The sequence below is a fragment of the Lissotriton vulgaris genome, chromosome 5 (genome assembly GCF_964263255.1).
Source record: "Lissotriton vulgaris chromosome 5, aLisVul1.2, whole genome shotgun sequence".
Classification (NCBI taxonomy): domain Eukaryota; kingdom Metazoa; phylum Chordata; class Amphibia; order Caudata; family Salamandridae; genus Lissotriton; species Lissotriton vulgaris.
The window spans coordinates 895980579-896003769 of record NC_141693.1 but is presented as its reverse complement, the minus strand read 5'-3'; the positions used below and the strand labels follow the sequence as shown (position 1 = coordinate 896003769).

The window sequence follows — 23191 nt, the reverse complement described above, 5'->3', positions numbered from 1 at the left end:
TTTGAGCGAATCACTCACCCCCAGTCAACTGATCTGGGTTTAATCCATCACCATTTTTTTTCTTTAGCTCACTCCACCACCCCAGTTCAGACATGGCCATATGCAAATCAGTCTGACCCTGTGCCTCATGGGAACAGTCCAGCCCGAACTGCCAAGCCATGTCTTCCCTGGACTGGAAACAAGCATCCTGGGACCGGTTTTGGATTCATAATCCTCATCAGCCAGGCTATCTTGAATCCAGTGGTAGAGTGAGCAAGGGACCCATGTCTGGGCATACCCTGCCAACTTAGGGCGAACAAAGCGATACCAAAGGGGATGATGGACGGAGCGTTTGAGCAAATCAAACACTCACCCCCAGTCAACTGATCTGGGTTTAATCCATCACCATTCTTTAGCTCTCTCCACCACCCCAGTTCAGACATGGCCATATGCAAATCAGTCTGACCCTGTACCTCATGGGAACAGTCCAACACAAACTGCCAAGCCATGTCTTCCCTGGACCGGAAACAAGCATCCTGGAACCGTCCATCATCCCCTTTGGTATCGCTTTGGACCCAAAAAGAGCATTGCCGTTCTACCACAACAGATTTCCGGGTTGACGACCAACTCTTCATGGTGTATGTCGGAGTCAAGAAGGGGAAGGCTGTGCAGAAGTGGACCATCTCCAGTGGATAGTGCACTGACATAAAATCTGCTATCTAATGGCCAAGAAGCAACCCCCAGAGGGTTTTCGTGCTCATAACACCAGAGCTAAAGCTGTGACCACTGCGTTAGCATGCAGAGTCCTGGTCCAGTACATTTGCCAGGCAGCAACATGGGCTTATCAGCACATGTTCAACAAGCACTACTTCCTGGACAATTAGGTCCTTCTGCATGGGTATTTTGCCTGTTCGGTCCTGCAGGATTTTTTTTTAGGGTGAAACGGTTTTGCAGACCCACATCCCCGTCTGCAGAAGTGTCTATCAGATGAATAAGTTAATTACCTTTGGCAACGCCTTATATAGTAGAGCTGCAGATTCCTTAATGTCCCTCCCATCCTCCCCGTTCTTCAACAAATTTCTAGTGACAGTTTTTTTCCCCCTTCCAGGGCCCTAGTTTTCCACTCCAGGGGTCAGTGGTCTTCATTGCTCTGCGCTTTTGGGGTGGAAAGTCGCTGAAAGAAACTGACGTCAGAGCGGTGGGGTAGTGCCTATATAGGCATCTTGCATGTTACTTCCACTGCGGACAACGCCATGCAGAGCTGAACGACGCCACCTACCAGCTCTCTGCCGTGCTGTTCATGAAAAATGTCCTGATCCAGTCTGATGCCTGGGGATAATTCTAAAGTTTGGAATCTGTGACTAGATAGAATGTCTACCAGATAAGGTGTTACCGAAGGTAAGTAACCTATTCAACAGCTGCATCAGAGAGAGTGTAGTCTTTAATCACCAAACCAAACTTGATAGGATTAATTTAAAATATGTTCAGAAAGAAAGAAAGTAAAATCATTTTCTCACGAGAAATCTGCTAAGAAAGTTTGCAAAAGGCACAATTGGATTGTGCAGTATCCCAGATTCCTTTCGTTCGGTGCACACATTTATATAGGAGCAACACAGAATGAAGAGACGAGATAACATTTAATTTGCCTATGAATGCCAACAATGTCATTCAAGGTGATTCCACAGTCTGGATTCCTCTGAGAATTGTTTCTGACAGCCTGAAGTCAGAACTTGATTTGCCTTGAGAAACGTAGTGATGGATAACAGTGTGAACCTCAAGTTTTACTTTATATCAATTAGAGGTCAAATGTTTAGCATTTAGAACCTCAGATGCTGCAGAAAAGCAATACTACACATGGCGCATGATTCCGCCAACCAAATTGATTCTCTAGTAAGTGCTGGGCCCTAAGGTTCGCTCAGAAACTTGCAGACTTTCAATTGTCAGGGTGTTGAATACCAAGGCTGCAGTCTTGATTCCACCTCATCCCTCTTTAATCTACAACCAGCCACTACCTGCCCCTTATCCTCACTCTTGCAGTTCCTTTTCCCATGCTGCTTTCTCGATTCGTCACTATTTTTCTGTCTTTCTCTACCGCCTTTCTCCCTTTCGTGTTTTTTTCTCTCTTGCTCTGAATTAAAGTCTGAGGAAAAAGAAGTGCCAGTCCTGACCTGCAACAACTGGCTCAAATTAAGCACAGTCCTCCTTCCTCAGGCAGCAGTCAGAATGGTTGTGCCTGAAAGGTGTCCACTCTTCTCCTTAGAGAACCCACTAAATGTTCCAGTCGGAGATTTACCTTTCTCTTGGGGACCAGGAATTACGAGTGAGAGGGAATTCTTCCCAGTGGAGGTTTTATATAATATCTATTACCATATTAAAACTTACTTCTACTGCACTCTGCACTGGTGCGTACTATCAACGTACTTGCCCACAACGAAGGCTACGGTTTTTCAAGGGTAGTTGTGCCAATGGATCAGTTAAAAGAAAACTGATGTGTTCCCGTTCTACTGCGTTTCTATAGAAATACGTCAAAGCAGGATGACATACCCCAAGTGCTGCTAGAAAAGTGTTGTCTCTCAAATTTAAAGCTGAAAACCCTTTGATATTTTTTGAATTTTATAATAGTTCCGCAGGTTGTGTTCCACCTAGCAGGAGAGGTGTGCCTGAGCACCCACTGTTGTCTGAGGTCAGGCCATTGCAATTCAGATGTTTATCGAGACACCACATGAAGCCAGTGTAATGGATTAGGAGATCTTTCCAAATACAATAGCAATCCATTAAACTCTATTTGGGCTTGCTTATTGAGTGATGGAAATCTAAATGCAAAAAAGGTTGTAGGTGGGTGGTGAATAACTCCTGAGATTTAGGATTCATAAGGCATGAAATAATGGACGACCACAGGACCTTCTTGAATGAGTACTGGGATGGGGAGCAAATGTTCTGATTATTTACTGGGATTTGATTATGGTGTACACAAGACTGATGAAAGATATCAAGACAGAGTAAGAGGAATGTAGTGTGTTTTATTTTTGTGTAGCGTTCTGTTGCATTGCCGGCAGGCAGCATTGTCCCAACTGTGTATTATATTCACGAAGGGGGCCCAGTCTAATTAGTTGGTTGGTGACTGGGGGAAGGGGGGGTGTTAAGGAAGCATAGGGCACTAACACGTAGGGGCCGATTACGATGTAGTTTGGAAACTCTTCCGACAGAATCGGTTTCGGAATTGTTTCCGACCGACCTGGGTTCTGCGAGTCTGACCGACCGATTTCGATGCTTCTGAATATCGTTCGGTCGGACTCGCATTGACTTGAATGGGAGCCTGTGTTCCGAACGAGAACACAGGCTCCACAATGTGCAGTGTTCATGGTTGGTTCATCTATACTAATTTAATAAAGTGAGAGCCCAAACCTTTGAGGCGGGTAATCTCACGAACCACAGCACCAATCACAACACCCAATACAGCATTGGAAAGGACAGTTGCAGCAGATGGACATAGGCTATACAGCTGCCCATCATATACATTAGAAACGAAAAAGAACCTTACCAGCAAATAGTCCCTTGTGGGCGTGGGCGTTCTGCTCGGGGCGATGTGCTGGGGGCGTGTGCATACAGCGATGGGCGCGGCATTCCGACATTAAAACGGAATTCCGAAAAACAAAGCCTTCACACTACTTCCTTGTGGGCGTGTGCGTTCTGCCGGGGCGTGGCCATACAGCGATGGGCAAGGCATTCGCGCGGCATTCGTGGAAAATGGGCCGCAAATCCGGGATGCATTCTGCAGCCGCCACACACCATAGCATATTGCTACGGTGCTCAGGCGGGGGCTGAGGTGAGTCAGCGTACCAGTGGTGCTCAGGCGGGGGCTGAGGAGAGTCAGCGTACCAGCGGGGATAAAAAAAAAACAGGCTGCTCTTTCACACACGCGCAACGTCGCGTGCACGCTCTCATGCACTGAACTCTCAAGAGGCTGAGGAGAGTCAGCGTAACAGCGGGGATACCCGGACAACGTCCGGACGGGCTGCTAGTATTTAATAAAGAACTAAACATATATGTTTTAAATCATTTACTTGGAGTGAGGCTCTCTAGCTTCATTAAGCTTTCATTATGTACCATATTTTAAAACTTCTGGAGATGAAACAGTGGTATTCAGAAACTCAGTCAATATTTTAAAGTTCATTTTAAAATTGTCTTTGTTTCTCAGTGTATGTTTTATCGCCATAAAAGCTTTTTTACTCCTGATGATACAAATGTTATATATGTCTTTAATATTAGTTTGACATTAGGAAAAAATACACAAAAGCTAACAGTGGATCCTTAACAGCATTGCGGTGTAAACAGCACTGCGGTGCCTTTTATTGGCAAACTCCTCCAAAGCAGTAGAAACCGTCGCTAACCCGAAATATTCATACAATTTGAGATCATGCTACTAACGCTCAAAGAAAATCTGTTTAATTATGGCACATTTCTCTGTTATTTTACACACTGTTTAATTCATAGTTATATCTTCACATTAGGTTAGATTGTAGAATATATGTTTAAAAAATTCGTCATTTATTTTATAGATTTTTCTACAGCTCTGAAAAAATTGTTTACACATTGTTCTGGCTACTTTACTATTCTGACTAAAGGTCTTACATTTTAAGGTCAAGGATCTGCGAGATTTTTAAAAGTAGGTATTTTGGCCTACAAACTTGTGCCATGGAGACGTTTTTCGCCCGATATTATTACTAAACTGTAACACAATCACAGCTGAAAAGAATTCTAAAAAAATGTTTATACGAATAAATCCATTGTACAAGAGAAATGCTTGAATTTCCGGCCTTTTCTGGTTCATTTAAAAAAGCATTCCATACTCTACTAAAAGGTCGTTATTTATCATCACGTTGAGGGAGCCAATTCCTCAAATTCCAGAAAGGATTGGGGTCTTCGTGGGTAACAGAAACTTCAATTTCAGGATCGTGGAAACATGTCTTTTGGCATAGGTTTTCAGCAAAAATGAAAAAGTAACTGACATCCGATGATGCTGAGGACAGCCTAAAGAAATGGTGCAAGAAGCCACCCTTCAAACATTCCCATTAGACGGTCATTAGTGCAGGTGAAAACCAAAGAGCGACCCTAGCTGAAGTGTGATTAATTTAGATAAAGCTGACAATAGTTCCATCATGATGCGGTAAAGCTCAGATAGCACAGAGAAGCAATTCCGTCAAAAGGATGAAAAAAGAAACACTGCAAGCATTTCACGTAGGCTTAGACCATGCTGCCCTTTACAAGTTGCTTACACAGATCTGTGTGAGTAGGCTCCCTGCGAATGCATTTTAACCTGTAATGTCAGTACACTGACTGAAACAGACCTTTGTAGCACAAGTTGGATGATGGAGCCGCTGAGCTGTGCCCCACACACACTGTTAAAATAATTGTACAAAATGATGACTGTGTAAAATTGCATAATTATTGTAACATTTTGTGAAAATTCTTGAAAGTTTTGTGTAATTATGCAAAATTACCCCTTCATAACAAAATATGATTGCTGGTCTCTCGCTTGACTTCTATGACTCAAGGGCACACTTTAGGCTTACTTGAAATCAGCAGGAGACAGAGTCGAACAGAAAATGTCTCTTGAAAATGTTTCTGTGTGAGTCAGTGTTGGACTTGGCCTTTTTCGCAGGGTTATCCCCAAACGTTTTGCTTCTTCCTCCAATGTTTTCCAAAACATGTTTTTGTTGTCTATAGTACTCTGGGCACTTTACCATTGCTTATCAGTGCTAAAGTGCATATGCTCACTGGGTAAATTGTGTTTATGGATTGGTGTTCCCATAATTGGCTATTTGATTTACTGATAAGTACCTTGTACAGTGCACTGTAAATCAAATGCTACTAGTGGGCCTGCAGCACTGAATGTGCCACCCACATGAGTAGCCCTGAACAGGTATCTCAGACGTACCATTGCAGTGTCTGCGCCCAGTTTTAAACTGCCATGTTGACCGTGAAAAAGTGCACCCATCTGCGAGGCCCTAACCTTCCCTTTTCTTACATGTAAGGCACCCCGATGGTAGGCCCAATGTACCCCCAAGGGTAGAGTGCAGTGTATGTGAAAGGTAGGACATGTACTGGTGTGTGTGACATGTCTTGATAGTGAAATACTGCCAATTTAGTTTTCCACTATTGAAAGGCTATCTGCCCCATAGGATAGAATGGGAGATACTTTGTAACATCTTACAAGTATAACTTCCCATTTTGGCAAGATGTAGAAATAAAGTTTAGGCGTTTTGAATTCAGAATTTAATAACAATTCTTTAAGCAAAGATGGTTTTTAAATTTTGTGCTTGAAAATGCCACTTTTAGAAAGTACGCATTTTCTTGTTCAACCATTCTGTGTGCCTCTGCCTGTTTGTGGATTGAGTGTCTGGTTTTGGAGTGACAGGGGCTGGGGATCTGCATTCACTGCAGACAGCGACTGGGTGGGGGGGGGGGGTTAAGGTGTGCCTGGCCCTTCCTTAATGACTCAGAGCTGAGCTGAATTGGGCTTGGCTGCATTTAGAGTAGTTTGAGAAGATTTCCTTGCACTTGAATAGGGCCTGTCTTCCTTGCACAATGCTGTTTCCACCCCCTGTGGCCATACTGCACCAGTGAGGACTGAACTGGTTTGGACTGGGCTCATAGACCCTTGCACAAAGAGAACAAATACAAAAAGGATATATAAGTAGTAGACCTTAAACCCCAGAACTTTAGAAAATTTCTGGACTCAAGAGGAACTTTTGCCAAAGAGAAGAGCTGAAGAGCTGTCAGGAGGAGGATTTCCCCATTCATGTGTGCTCTGTGGGGTTTGCCTGCAGTTGCTGTTTCTGCCAAGGAAAGGACAAAGAGTGGAACTTAGCTGTGCACCTGCTTGAAGAAGAATCTCCAAGGGCCTGAGTGTGCTGGCCTCCTGTTTTGAAGTCTCAGGGACACAAAGACTTCACCTTCAGCTCCCTTGAACTCTATCCCTGAGAGTTCTGACCTGCCAGGAGGTGCCTTTTCCAGGTTTGGGCCTCTGGAGTTTGTTCCTGCTGTTGGGAGCTGGAAGAAACCTAAGAAAAGTAAGAGAACCTGTCTCCGACACCGTCAGTGGCGCCGCTGTGGCGCCACGACCAGAACCGAGACCCGGGGCACTGCTCGTGAAATGAATGACACACCGCCTGGCCTGCATAGCAGCTCCGAAGTCCTTCGACACCTGCAGTTATCGGCCTTTCCTGAGGCCAGCCCTCACACAGACTCTGTCATCGCCAGCACCTGCATCCTCTTATCGCGGCACCTATAACTGCCAAAGGGGACTGCACAAACTTGCTGATTTTGCTTTGTCACCAGAACCGCCACCTCACCGCCGATGCAATCGTCTTCCCTTGTCCTGGACACAACGCGTCACCTCCTGGCGGACACGACATGTTGCCTCCCCTGTGGCAGCCAGGGAGCCGGCCTCGAACTCTGCATTGACGCCTCACCTCCACGAAGCCGCGCATCGTCATAGATTTTGTTTCCAAGGTACTGTTTGTTTGGGGTCCATGTGACTCCTTGCCCAATGCCCCGCTTCTTGCTGTCGGCTCCGTACTTTAGATTTGCTGTTGTTACGACGTTGCAATAGCCCCAGTTGGAGCTATTTGTTTTCTGCAACCTTTATTTTTGCAATATCAGTTCTAAAGTCATATTTCATTACCTGTATGTTGGTTTTTTGTCGTTTTGGTCTTGTTGAATTTAGATAAAGATACTTATTTTTCTAAACTGGTGTGAGACTGACTCTGAGGCTGTTGGGCCTCATGGTCTTGTGCATGCTTTTGATAAAGCATGTCAGATGGCGTTTGCGGGCTCTGCAGTGGGACCTGAAATTCCAGTGGGCACAGCATCAAGGAAATCTCACCGACGTGGTCCAGATCTTGGACGGAGCTGCAAGAGATCTGCAGTGGTGGTTGATGAACCGTGATTGGGTCGAAGGCAGACCCCTTTCCCTTCAATAACCAGATCACACAGTGGTGACAGAAGCATCACTCCTGGGATGGGCGGCCATCTGGGAGAGGTGGAGATCAGGAAACCCTGTTCTCCAGCGGATTCAGGGCTCCACATCAATTTGTTGGAGCTTCAAGTGATCCGGTTCGCATTTAAAGTATTTCTTCCCTTTGTGAAGGGGAAGTTAGTGCAGGTGTTCATGGACAGCACCACTGCCATGTGGTACTGCAACAAACAGGGCGGGTGGGGTCGTGGCCCCTTTGTCAAGAGGCCCTGCATCTCTGTCTCTGGCTGGAACAGCACGGCATAACCCGGGTGGTAAAACACCTGGCAGGTTCTCTGAATACCGGGGCAGAGAAACTCAGCCCTTGATGCATAGCGGATCACGAATGGTATCTCCAGTAGGAGGTGGCGCAAGGTCTCTTTCAAAAGTGGTAGGAGTCCTGGTTGGATCTGTTTGCCTCAGAAGAGAACGCGCAATGTCAGCAATTTTGCGCTTGGAGTTTCCATGCCGCTGTCGCTCGGCGATGCTTTTCATTGTGAGTGGAGCTCAGGTCTGTTGTACACCTTTCCGCTAATACCTCTTCTGCCCAGAGTTCTGACAAAAATTAAGAACGACCGGGCCATTCACGTGGCTCTAGACTGGGCAAGGAGAGTCTGGTATTCAGAGCTTCTGAGAATGAGCATCGATCCTACGATCAGGCTGCCCCTTCAGGAGGATCTTCTGTCGCAGCAGCAGTGCAGGGTCCTCCAACATAACCTGTCAACTCTCTGCCTCCATGCGTGGAGATTGATTGGCGGCAGTTGATGGCTTTTGACTTCCCCCAAAAGTATGCAATGCTACTTTGGCGGCCCGGCATCCCTCCGCTAAGATGGTATATGTCTGCTGTTGGCATAAATTTGTATCATCTTGTACAGAAACGTCTATTGACCCTCTTTCTGCTTCTCTGTCTACTGTTCTTGTTTTTATTCTTATCCTTGCCCAGCAGGTCTCTGCTTTGGGTTAGCTTTCTGCTCTATTTGTTTTTTTGTGGCTGCCATATCAACCCTCTCTCTTTAAGTCTCCAATTGTAAATAGGTTCTTGAAAGGACTGAGTCATTTGTTTCCACCCATGACCTTTGTTGTGGCACAATGGGACATGGCGGCTGCATCTTAGCGGAGCTCCAGACCCGGGCTCCTACATCCTGATTGAATCCTACCAGCACTGCACCCAAACACCGCAAACGGGAATACCATTGCCCGCCGAAATGGTGGCGCCCATCCGATCGGCCCCTGTCGCGGTCGCTGCTGGATATTGGGTTGTGCTGGTGCCCTGGGCCTTCCCGCCGCCCGGGAGATAGAGACGGGCCTGAAGTCAAGAGCCCACCTGCTAGCTTGGTGGATCGAGGCTGACCCCAACAGTGACTAATCTGCAGCGAGGGGCCGGCGGAAACGGCCAGGACGGCGGCAAAGTGCCCATGTGCTGATCGCCTACGTAGGAGCAGACCAGAATGTGTGAGGTCGTGAGCAGCAGCCGCACACTGAAAGTAGTCCCCGGGGTTCATTCACGCAAGCCCCGGGGATACATTGCAACCTTTAGACGACGAGCTGGGAGGCGGGCGCTGCTTTGAGACTGGTATGTCGCGACGCCCCCCCCTACTGTGAGGACATTTGCAAGCTGCAGCCAGGCTCCACTAAATGGGCATTCCCTTGTTCACTGGAGCGGTGGCGGCTGTCGGACCGGCCCGACGCACCTGCTGCCTGGAATTGAAGAGCGCTGATGTCCAAGGCCTACGCGCCGTCTGTGGCACTGAGTCGGGCCTAGCATTGAAAGCCTGCCTGCCTGGATTGTCTGACCGAAGCTGGCCCCGGACAGGAGCTGCTTTGCAGCGGGGGACCGGTGTAGATAGCCCGGACGGAAGAGACGCGCCCGCTTACCGTCGACCACGTGGGAGCGGCCGGACTGGGTGAGGTCGCAAATGGCAGGCGTGCACTGGGAGTTGTCCCCCGGGGCAGATTCATGCAAGCCCCGGGGAGAAATTGTGGCCTACAGGAAACACGCTGGGGGCGGGCGCTGCTCAGGGACTGAGATGCCAGGACTCACACTACTCAAGCCGGACCACGCAAAACTGGTGGACAAGGTGAAAGATAATACCATGGCGCTGGCAGACCTTTCCCCACAACAGACTCCGACCACGACAAAGGTGCAGCAACTGCAACCGCGAGTTAACAACAGATTGGACCGGATTCCATTGGCCTGCCGGTGCGATGCGAGGGGCGGGACCCCATGAAATACATGGAGCAGTGGTTCTGTGACAACATTACTCTAGAGGGGCTCTCCACCCAATACTGTGTGGAGCGTGCGCATAGAATACCCACTGGCCAGCCTAAACTGGGCACCCCCCGCGGCCCCTCATGGTCCGGTTGTTAAATTACAGAGAAAGAGAGGCACTGCTACAAAAAGCGCGAGAGCTGGGCCAGATCAACTTTGAAAAAGCACGAATATCACTGTACCCGGACTATACGCTTATGGTGCAACGACAGCGCTCTTCCTTCATGGCCGTAAAGAGGAAACTGAGAGATCTGAACCTCAAATATGCTCTCCTCTTCCCTTCCCGCTTAAAAGTCATCTATGCACACAAGATGCATTTCTTTGACAGCCCGGGGGACGTCGAAGAATGATTGGAGGTAATGGACCCCGCAGAGACTGGTGACAACACCTCCCAAAGTACTCCCGGCGGTTCCGGTCGTGCGGGTCGGACCGGCGTACGTCGAAGTCGACGGATATGTGGGAACTCCCAACAGCCTAATCCGACATTGCAACAACAGCTACAGGGCAAGGAGCAGGCACTCATAGCGGCCGCCACTTTTCGACAGCCTTCACCTGAGGAAGACTCTGGCTCTTCTGAAGAAGATCTGAACAAATCGGACTCTGAGAGTAGCGTGGCTCTTTTTCCCTCTGTAACCCCTCAAACGGCGGATGGACTGTTTGGCTGAAACTGGTATGGTGCTATTATTCACGAACTAACTTTTACCACTGGTGTAATATCCTTTTTGTCTACTGTTTTTCACATGTAAGGTGCAGCGTTATGTTATGTACTGTGATTATACTCTCTTGAGCCTTGGTTCCTTGAGGTTCGGAACTCGCAGATACAATGGAGCGCGACCCACGCACTGTGGACGGTGTTGGCGAAGTCCCCCAATCTGCGAATGCTGTTGTAGTAGGGTATTGTTCTGTGGTTCTGAGGGTAGGTGTTCACCACTAGCTACTCATGGTATGCCCGTGGTGTCATGATCTGGATTCGTCATGGGGTGCCCTTTACACCACCCTTTACACCACTAGAACACCGGATTGACAAACAGGGGCGCTTTATTTTTATACGTGGGTCCCTGGATGGCCAGATGGTGGTGCTAGGTAGCATATATGCGCCAAACACTGATCTGGAACAATTCCTTGCCACCCTGAATCTAGCACTGGCTGGGTGGAAGTGCATCCATGGATTGTAGGAGGGGATTGCAATACGATCATGGACATCTCCTTAGATAGGTCACACCCCCCCTAAATGGTACGGGCGTAACGAAACAAGCGAAGGCACTTTGTGGCTGGGCGGCCGGTTGGGTCCCGTGTGATGTGTGAAGGATGCTGCACCCAACGCACAGGGAACACTCATTTTATTCTCCGGTTCACATGCTACACACCAGGATAGATAGGATTTATTGTTCGAATAGTAGCGCAATGCAGGTTACACACACTACTTATCTCGCCAAAACTTTTTCGGACCACAACCTTCTGGAGATAACGATTACATGGGGCATGGTACCTACTCTGGCGCCCACCTGGAGATTATGGCCACAATTGTTAGAGGACACAGTGTTCTGTACCGCCATGGCAGACACCATTACACATTTCTTTCTTGAGAACAGCAACACAGCTTCTAATGGCTTAATTTAATGGGACACCTTTAAGGCGGTAATATGCCGAAGGGCCATCAGCGCGACTGTGGGTGCTCGACAGGAGATTAATAAATCCCTCATGGAAACAGAACGCAAGATGGATCGCTTAGAGCAGGAGGCAGCACGCGACAAGGAGAAGGAACTCCGTATACAACATGCAGAGCTACTTGTTCACTTCGCACCAAAGATTACCAACGATACACACAGAGAATCCACACGAAAGCAGACAAATCGGGGGCGCTTTTGGCTAAATTACTAAGGGATGACACCCCGGCCACAGTGATTAGTGAGGTCACTACCTTGGAGGGTGGTACAGCACACACACAACATGACATAAACACAGCCTTCCACCACTACTATGTCATGCTTTACGACAAGCCAGAGGATCGTATGGACACACAGATAGACGACTTTCTAAATACACTGACGTGCCCACGACCGACCCCAGCTGCATTCACAGACCTTTCAGGCCCGGTTACCACAGCTGAAATAAAAACTGCAATCAAGGGGCTTCCCCCGAAATAAAACCTTGGCTTAGACGGGTTGCCTGCAGAATGTTATTACATCTTTGGGGATTCACTCATACCCCACTTGGAACTCCTGTATAATGCGGCATTGCCGAAAGGTGAATTGCCACTTACAACGGTGCAGGCACTGATGGTCACACTCCCAAAACCGGGTAGGGACCCCACTGACATGGCGAGCTACCGCCCACTGTCGCTCCTGGCATCGGAATATAAAATTCTTAGTAAAATATTAGCAAATAGGCTCCTACCACTCCTACATAAATTCATACATATAGACTAGACCGGTTTTGTACCGGCCCGTTGTACGTCTCTGAACACCAGAAGATGCATTCCCTAATGTCGGCCACCCCGCCACTCTACACTCACGCTGGATGCGTGTCACTAGACCTCCGTCAGGCGTTTGACACGCTAAACTGGGAATATTTGTTTAAGGCACTGGACCCGTTTGGGCTACCGGAGGATTATTTTAAATGGCTCTGTCTGTTATACCAGGCCCCCACGGCTCGGGTCCGCACTGGGGGCCATATCTCAGCTGCGTATCTGATATTTCGAGGGACGAGGCAGGGGAGCCCACTATCGCCACTTTTATTTATACTGGCGCTGGAGCCCCTGGCTATCAAACTCCGTGCGGAGGTACAGGAAATGGGTATTCCGATCGGCCCCACCATACACCTTTTTTCAGCATACGTAGACGACATCATTCTATATGTCAAAGATCTCCGAGCAGATTTAACGCCTCTGGTGGAGATATTCACTGTATTTGAAAATATATCAGGACTTTTTCTTCTGAGAACAGACACTATCCATAGTAGTTCAGTTCGGTCCAGTGGCGATACAAGTCGCACCGCAGACATTTAAATACTTGGGAATACTGGTGTACCGGACTCACACTGATCTACTGGGCGGCAACTTATACAGGGCAATAAGAGTCCTTCGCGCTAGTATTGCCTTTTGGATTACATTGCCGCTATCGATGATAGGTAGGAAAGCCATTAAAAAAATAGTGGTCCTTCCGAAACTACTTTACTACTTTACGAATCTGCCTATACTGCTCCCACAATGTACTATCAAACTGTGAAACACTCTACTAATCGATCTAATTTGGGGGACCGGCAGACAGAGGATCAGCCTCAGGAAGCTCCAACTCGGCACGGACAAAGGGGGAATCAGGGTTTCTGACCTTAGGGCCTATTACTACGCCTGTCAGTTGCAGTGGCTATCCTTTTGGACGGCCGGACGTAACCTGCAGGAGATAGGATACACCGAGCGCAACAATGCAGCAGGAGCCATGCATACGCTGTTGCTGCCGCGTTTTAAACTCCCTCAACAGCTCCCCACGTAGCACTTCAATGCTGGATGCTGGAAAGCAGCACTCCTTTATACGAACGCACCCCCTTCCTACGCAGGTAACATTCCCCTAGTGGGCATACCATTGGCGGCTGAGCGTATACCGCATCGTACCATTGCCCCCTGGACTGACGCAGGAGTTAGCACGGTATCAGACCTGTTCCATGAGGGACACTTGCCAGAATATGACAACTTTGTCAGGAACACGAGAGTACCAGACCACCTATACATCCTACATGCAGCTGTGATGCAGTATGTGAAGTCACAGTGGGCCCCGCATAGACAAGAACCAGATACACATGAATTAGTCAAAATGTTACATTACATGGGACGGGGCAGGCCCTGGTCAGGTGGCTGTATGTAGGGATTCAGACGCATGCTGGAATAGCCCTCACCCACTTACAGGATGCTTGGTCGGAAGACATTGGGCGGGTCATCGAAGGGAAGGAGTGGGGGAATATCATAGAACACCCTAGAAAAATGACCAGAAACGCGAAATTTTAAATGTATCCAAACCATAGTACTACACAGGTCCTACCTCACCCCACATAGATTGGACAAAATGTTTCCTCAAACTCAACACCACTGCCCTAGATGCTATGCAGATGGGGCTGAAATATCACATATGTTGTGGACCTGCCCTCACCTAAGGGTATTCTGGGACTCGGTCAGAGGGAAATAGACAATACTATGGAGGAATGTATCCTGGGCCTTCATAAGTCCCCCTCGAAGCACAAGGTACAATACAGGTTTGCGAACCTGTCATTAATTCTAGCAATATGGGCCATCACTATGCGATGGAAGTCCAAAAAGCCAATCCCCTACCTGTGTGGCATGGTGAAGTGATCAGGTGGGGCAGTGCAGAAAGTGCGGCACTAAGGCGCGAGGAGGCCAGAGGATTACGAAAACCCCGATAGCGCTGGAGTGGGATACAATGTTAGAATCCTTAAAAACACAAGAGGTGGACATCGTGGAATCTCGTAATAACTTGCAGTAATGCCCTCGGATCCCATGAACCTTTGTAGTACAAGTTTCTAATAACTAAAACCCATGTGTTTCTATTCCACTGCCTGAAACCGTACAACACAAAACACAAAAAAAGGGATACATTTTATTGATTTTTCATGCTATGGTTGGTTTTAGACTCACCAAGTCAGCTGGGCTCTGTACAGACGACCATTCTAATTATGATATTTCTATATGTACGAAGGACTGGAGGGTGGGGGGAGGGATTTTTTGTTTGGGGAGTTCTGTTTTATTAACGCAGACAGTGATACTGTGAGATAAAAATTACACACCCGGCTAGGTGGTCATAGACAATCGGACACTGCCATGCATATATTTGACGTTGATACTACGAATTATCCTTGCCCAGCTACAAGAGCGGGTAGAACTGTTGCAATCATTAGTGTCAGATGCATGACAGATTCTCTTGGAAAAAGAAAAGTGAATGAAATATGTAAATGCTGTGGCTTAAGGGTTGGAGAACCATCCTATATGTCTGAGACGGATAGTAACTGTATTGTACAATATTAAAAAACTGCTAATCAAACTTTGTTTTAAAAAAAAAAAATGGCACAATGGGACATTAACTTGGTCCTTACTTTTCTTGTGTGTGCTCCCTTTGCATAACTGTCCCCTCCGACTGCTTACCATCAAGTCAGCCTTTCCAGTGGCAATAGCATCTGCCCTGAGGGTGAGTGAGTTGCAGCCACTATCATGTAAGCTCTCCTACATGATCAATCAATCAATCAATCAATCATATCATTTGTAAAGCGCACTACTCACCCGTGAGGGTCTCAAGGCGCTGGGGTGGGGAATGCTGCTACTGCTCGAAAAGCCAGGTCTTGAGGAGTTTTCTGAAGGTCAGCAGGTCTTGGGTCTGCCGTAGGTGGATGGAGAGGGTGTTCCAGGTCTTGGCGGCGAGGTGGGAGAATGATCTGCCGCCTGAGGTCGCTCTTCGGAAGCGGGGGACTCTAGCGAGGGCGAGGTCGGCGGAGCGGAGCTTGCAGGTGGGGGTGTAGAAGCTGAGTCGTCGGTTGAGGTACGTTGGTCCGGTGTTGTGGAGTGCCTTGTGTGCGTGGGCGAGGAGCTTGAAGGTTATCCTCTTGTTGACCGGGAGCCAGTGCAGGTCTCTCAGGTGGGGTGTGATGTGGCTGTGGCGAGGGATGTCGAGGATCAGGTGTGCAGAGGCGTTCTGGATGCGTTGGAGCCGTCTCAGGAGTTTGGCCGAGGCTCCTGCGTAGAGGGATTTTCCATAGTCCAACCTGCTGCTGACAAGGGCCTGGGTGACTGTTCTTCTCGTTTCAATGGGGATCCACTTGTAGATCCTACAGGGCATGCGGAGGGTGTTGAAACAGGAGGAGGAGACGGCGTTGACCTGTTTAGTCATGGAGAGGGTGGAGTCGAGGTCGCGTGCGTGGTCGGTGGGTTTCGGAGCGGTTCCCAGTACGGTCGGCCACCAGGAGTCGTCCCAGGCCAAAGGGTTGGATCCGAGGATGAGGACCTCCGTCTTGTCCGAGTTCAGCTTCAGTCGGATTTTCCTCACCCATTCAGCAACGGCCTTCATTCCTTCGTGAAGGTTGGTTTTGGCTGTGTGGGGGTCCTTGGTGAGGGAGAGTATCAGCTGGGTGTCATCGGCGTAGGAGAGTATGTTGAGGTTGTGCCAACGGGCGACGAGGGCGAGCGGTGCCATGTAGATGTTAAACCGGGTTGGGCTGAGGGATGAGCCCTGGGGTACGCCGCAGATGATCTCGGTGGCTTCGGAGCGGAAGGGGGGAATGCGGACGCTCTGTGTTCTGCCGGAGAGGAAGGATGTGGTCCAGTCCAGGGCCTTCTCTTGGATCCCAGCGTTGTGGAGGCGTGTTCATAGTGTGTGGTGACAGACCGTGTCGAAGGCGGCTGACAGGTCCAGGAGGATGAGGGCTGCCGTTTCACCGTTGTCCAGCAGGGTCTTGATGTCATCGGTGGCGGCAATAAGGGCAGTCTCGGTGCTGTGGTTGCTGCGGAACCCAGACTGCGGAACCCGGACTGGGAAGGGTCTAGGACATGGGTACTCACAAACTTTCTCTAAGGGGCCAAATTTACAGTGTAGTTTGTGGCCGAGGGCCGCACCGGTGGGGGCGTGGTCAGTGAGAGAGGGGGCGGGGCTAGAGACACAAAAAAAAACCTGTGACCATGAGGTTGAACACAGGCCCTGGCAGCGGATGTCTTTGTCCACTGAGCCACCAGACCGAGCATACACACATATCTCTCTCTCTGTCTCCCTCCCTCTCTCTCTTTCTCTTCCTCCCTCCCTCTCTCTATTTCTCTACCTCCCTCTCTCTCTCTCCGTCCCTCCCTCTCTCGTCTCCCTCACTCCCTCTGTCTCCCTCACTCTCTCTGTCTCCCTCACTCTCTCTGTCTCCCTCACTCTCTCTGTCTCCCTCACTCTCTGTCTCCCTCCCTCACTCTCTGTCTCCCTCCCTCCCTGTCTCCCTCCCTCTCTCTATCTCCCTCCTTCTCTCTGTCTCCTTCCCTCTCTTTGTCTTCCTCCCTCTCTCTGTCTCCCCCCCTCCCTCTCTGTCTCCCTTCCTCCCTATCTCTGTCTCCCTCCCTCCCTCTCTCTGTCTTCCTCCCTCCCTCTCTCTGTCTTCCTCCCTCTCTCTTTCTCTACCTCCCCTCTCTGTCTCCATCCCTCTCTTTCTCTCCATCCCTCTCTTTTTTCTCCCTCCCTCTCTTTTTCTCTCCATCTCTCTCTGTCTCCCTCACTCCCTCCCACTTCCTCCCTCCCTCCCTCCCTCCCTCCATCTCCCTCCCTCTCTCTGTCTCCCTCCCTCTCTCTGTATCCCTCCCTCTCTTGGTCTCCCTCCCTTTCTTTGTCTCCCTCCCTCTCTCCGTCTCCCTTTCTCTCCGCTTCTCTAACTGTCTCCCTCCCTTTCTCTAACTGTCTCCCTCCCTCTCTCTCCCTGTCTTCCTCTCTCTCTCCCTCTCACCCTCTTTCTCCCTCCCTCCCTCCCTTTGTCTCCCTCCCTCCTTATGCCTCTGCCTCCCTCCCCTCCCCTGACTCTCCCTCTCTCTCCCTCCCCGACTTTCTTTCCCTCCCTCGCCTTCCCCTGACTCACCCTCTCTCCCTCTCTCTCTCTCCCTCACCTGACTCTCTCTCTCCCTCCCTCTCCCTCCCCTGACTCTCTTCCTCCCTCCCCTCACACTCCTTCCCTCCCCTCACACTCCCTCCCTCTGTCTCTCCCTCCCTCAACCTCCCCTCACACTCCCTCCCTCTGTCTCTCCCTCCCTCGCCCTCCCATCACTCTCCCTCCCTCTGTCTCTCCCTCCCTCGCCCTCCCCTGACTCTCACTCTCCCTCACCCTGCCCTGGCTCTCCCTCCCTCCCTCCCTCTCCCCTGACTCTCCCTCTCTCTCCCTCCCCTGACTCTCCCTCTCTCTACCTCCCTCCCCTCACTCTCCCTCCCTCCCTCCCCTCACACTCCCTCCCTCTGTCTCTCCCTCCCTCGCCCTCCCCTGACTCTCACTCTCCCTCTCCCTCACCCTGCCCTGCCCTGGCTCTCCCTCCCTCTCCCCTGACTCTCCCTCTCTCTCCCTCCCCTGACTCTCCCTCTCTCTACCTCCCTCGCCCTCTCTCTCCATCTCTGTCTCCCTATCTCTGTCTAGGCAAGGTGTATTAATTCTATTAGAAATATCACGAAAAGCAAGAGCTATTTGCTGCACACATCGAACCACCTTCCCCAGCCTTCCCAAAATCTGCAGCACATTATTAGTGACTCCCTAATGTAGAGGGTGCATGAGAGCTGGCTGGACAACTGCAGCAGAGATCAGGTGTAATCCGGAGGGCAGAGATTCCAAATAAGGCTGGGCTGATTCAGACTTTCATCCCTTCAGTGTCGATAAAACAAATGCTACTCGAGGCTGCGCAGGCAGAGTGATCTCCAAGTGGCTCGGTTCAATCAGTCACCGGGTTTGTCCTGATCACTGTAATTGTCCAACAATCCCCTCCCCCCCCCTTCCCTCCCCCCTCCTCTGTGGCAGCCCGGGATGAGTCAGCTTGCCTGGCACGCACACAGCCGGAGCACTTCACAGGTCTTTAAAAGACCATTAAATTGTTAATGAGGCTTTGTTCTGTTTCACCTCTTCTGAGGCCCCTGCAGCTCCACTCTATGGCTGGAATTTCCCGGCCCCCCTAGAGCAGAGCCTCTCCGAGTGAGGCTGCATAAACCGGCGGTGTTTACTAAAACTCTTGATTTTTTTTTTAAACTGGTACATGTCTGCAAGGTCCGGCGGGCCGCCAAGGAAGGCTTGCCGGGCCGCCACCGGCCCGCGGGCCGTACTATGAGTACCCCTGGTCTAGGATGTTGTTCTCCTCGAGGTAGCGGGTCAGTTGTTTGTTGACGGTCTTCTCGATGACATTTGCCGGGAACGGGATCAGGGAGATGGGCCGGAAGTTCTTGAGGTCCTTGGGGTCCGCCTTGGGGTTCTTGAGTAAGGCGTTGATCACGGCGTGCTTCCAGCTCTCAGTGAAGGTTGCTGTCTCGAAGGAGGTGTTGATGACCTTCCGGAGATGGGGTGCGATGGATGTGCTGGCTTTATTGAAGATGTGGTGTGGGCATGGATCTGACGGAGATCCGGAGTGGATGGTGTTCATGATCTTGATGGTGTCATCGTCGTTGATGTTGGTCCAGTAGAGCAGGCGGTTGGTGCGGATGGTGGTCGTGGGGGCAGAGGTCTCGGTGGTTGTCGGGGCGGTTGTGGCGTTGAAACTGTCGTGGATGTCTGTGATCTTGTGGTGGAAGAAGGTGGCCAGCGAGTCGCACATGTCTTGTGAGGGTGGGACGTCGTTGGTGTTGGAGCTGGGGTTGGAGAGTTCCTTCACGATGTTGAAGAGCTCTTTGCTGTTGTGCGCATTGTTGTCTAGGTGGTCTTTGAAGGAGGCTCTTTTGGCGGATCTGATGAGGGGATGGTGTCTGCGGGTGGCATTCTTGTGGGCGGCGTGGCTGTCCGGTGTTCGTTCACGGAGCCAGATCTTCTCCAGCTTTCGGCAAGTTTTCCTGGAGGCCCGCAGGTCTTCAGTGAACCAGCTGGCTTTCTTGTTGGTATGATTGTTGGAGGGTTTATTGATCGGGCGAGGGTGTTGGCGCAGTCGTTGATCCACTGTCTGAGGTTGCGGGCGGCGGTGTCGGGGTCTGTATGGTCGGCGGGTGGGCTCTGGGCAAGGGTGGTGGTTAGCTGGTCTTCGGTGACTTTGCTTCAGCAGAGGTGAGGCATCTGTTGGGTGCGGTGGTGCGTGGTGGGCTTCTTGAAGGTGAAGTGGATGCAGCGGCGGTCGGTCCAGTGGAGTTCGGTGGTATGGTTGAAGGAGACGTGGGGGCTTGCGGAGAAGATGGGGTTAAGCGTGTGACCGGCGGAGTGGGTGGGTGTTGTGACGAGTTGTCTGAGTCCAAGGTTGGCTAGGTTGGCGATCAGTGTGGTGGAGTTGGTGTCGTCATTGTTCTCGAGGTGGAAGTTCAGGTCCCCGAGGAGGATGTAGTCCATGGAGGCGAGGGCGTGTGTGCTGACGAAGTCGGCGATGGAGTCGCTGAACTGTGGTCAGGGTCCGGGCGGTCTGTAGATGAGGGTTCCTCTGAGGGTGCTGTTGGGGTCGGTGTGGATCTGGAAGTGCAGGTGTTCGGCGGTGCTGAGGGTGTCGTCGGTGTTGGTCGATGATGACTTTTGTAGATCAAGTGGTGCTTCCCAACCGTGCTTCATTCCTCCCAAAGGTGGTGATCCAATTCCCTCTGGGTCAATCTATCATGCTGCCCACCTTTTTTGCTCCTCCGCATTCCTTTAAAGAAGAGAAGCGTCTCCTCTGTCTGGATCCAAAAAGAACGTGCCGTTCTACCTACACCATCACCACCCCCTTTTGTATCGCATGGGCTAAAGAACGGTGATGGATTAAACCCAGATCTGTTGACTCGGTGTGAGTGTTTGATTGATTCAGATGCTCCGTCCATCACCACCCCCTTTTGTACCGCTGGGCTAAAGAACGGTGATGGATTAAACCCAGATCTGTTGACTGGGTGTCAGTGTTTGATTGATTCAGATGCTCCGTCCATCACCACCCCCTTTTGTACCGCTGGGCTAAAGAACGGTGATGGATTAAACCCAGATCTGTTGACTGGGTGTGAGTTTTTGATTGATTCAGATGCTCCGTCCATCACCACCCCCTTTTGTACCGCTTTGTTCTACCTACACAGCACAAAAGAGTTCTGGGTGGACGACTAACTGTTTGTGGGGTACGTGAGAGCTAAGAAAGGGCGGGCAGTGCCGAAAAGGACCATTTCTCGCTGGGTCGTTGTCTGCATACATATCTGCTACATTTTGGCAAAGAAGCAGCCCCCTAAGGGATTATGAGCCATTCCACCAGGAGAAAGGCTGCCACTTCGGCCTTCACACAGTGTGTCCCCGTGCTGTACATCTGTCAGGCAGCAACATGTGCGATTTTGCACACGTTTGCCAAACACTTCTGCCTGGACAGTCAGGTCTGTAGGGACAGGCATTATGCCCGTTCAGTCCTGCAGGACTTTCTAGTGTGAGGAATTTTTCCGCAGCCCACCGCAAGGAGGGTATGGCTTGGTATCTATTCTAAGATAAGGAATCTGCAGCTAGATGTCTCTATCAGATGAAAAAGTTCCTTACCTTCGCTAATGCATTATCTGGTAGAGACAAAATCTAGCTGCAGATTCTTTACAGACCCACCCATGTCTCCCCGCTCTGTGGACTTAGTCGTTAAGGCTACTCCCTTTTTCAGAGCTGTAGTTTTGGCACACACTTAAGTCAGTCACTTCATGGCTCTGCGCTTCTGGCATGGACAAATGAAAAATACAGACGTCCCTGTGCTTGCGCTATTATGGGGGCCAGTATGTCCCCCACTGTACCTGTTTAAGAGGGTGATCTGTATTCCCTTTAGTAGTAGCTTGTCAGCCATTTACTTATTTTGTGGTCCCCATGAGGCTTCCAAAAGCAGACATAGCCCACACAGGTGACTCTTACCAATTACATGACCTCTCTGTGGTCCTGTTTTGCTGTTCTTCTTATTTCTCTTCTCCCCGATCCTGCCATTTTCTCCTGCCTTGTTGTGTTTGTGGTCATATATTCAACAACCTTGTGAGCCCCATGTCCTCTTTCTTTACTTCTTGCTACTCTCCCAAAAGCCTACAGCACAGTGTGCTAAGATAGAAAAGTCTCAGGCTGCTTATAGTGCATGTGACTGCAAAACCAACTGGTGCAGGTCACTGCACTCTGTACATGTGATACTGGTGTCACAGTGTCACCAGTACCCTGAAACCAAATGAGGGAGAGGGGATTTGTCTATTCAGCAAGCATGGCATCCCTCCTAGACGCAAGTACACTGGCTTTCAGCTTGTGCCTGTAATACCAAGCTCAATAGCCCTAACTCTCACCGAGATGGGAAGCTACAACTCTCAGGGTGTAACAGTCCTAAATAAGACCATCCCAGAGGCTCATCACTAGTCGAACTGGGTACACTGCCCATTACTGCAGCTGCGTCCAGAACTGCTTCTTCCTTTACATTGCTCTTAATCACCATCCAATTCCCCATACACACACCCTTGCAACCCACTACAGAAAACATATTTTACCTTTTAGGTTAAAAGGAGTCATGGATTACAGGCAAACCAATCACCATGCTAGGTGAGTTCATTCGTACAATGTCATGTACTGAAATAAGGTAACTTTAGGAGAAAATTGGGTAGCAGGAATGTGTGAGTCCTATCACTGGACATCCAGTATATATTGTTTATGGTCAGGAAAAACAAACCTCTTTTTTATTTTGTCCCATCTTCAAATAGGCTCAACCCCCTGCAGCACAAACACGTTGCCAATTTACTGCACCACAATATGGTGGTAGCTCTTTAAAAAGCTCCCAGAATATTCCTTTAATGGATGCAGCTAGATACAGAAAATAGCCTTGATAGACTCCAAACCCTACCATAACCCTACCATATTCTGAGCCCTGGCGTAATCTAATAGGGTATTTTCAGAGCTTTGCAGTGAAGAGAAGACTGCCACAACTTTTCACTTCATTGCACAGTTCCCAATGGATACATATATTTTTTTTTACAGGACATGTACATTTCTGAAGCATTCTTGTCTTTTGAACAAATAGACATTTTAAACCATTCCACACCCTATATTCATAATTACTGCCATGCATTGATATCAGATGGCCTCTTACAAAGCCATTGAATATCTGGTCGATTATTTCATTGTATACACAATAAGAAGCTCTAAATCTCAACATAATCAAGCCACTGGCAAAGGTTGTTTTCTTATGTAAAACATGAGCTGCAATCATTAATATGATGAAACACATCGTTGTAAACAGCATTACAAAAATGGTGTGAAAGATAAACAGTTCAACCATTATAATGTTGCAGAAT

General features: G+C 49.5%; 1 protein-coding gene across 3 annotated transcripts in view; it reads left to right on the top strand.

Annotated features, from left to right (window-relative positions):
- The window catches only part of EXOC6 (exocyst complex component 6), a 1184343-nt gene that overhangs the window by 1061785 nt on the left and 99367 nt on the right, over window positions 1–23191 (top strand). The gene's annotated exons all lie outside the window — the stretch shown is intronic.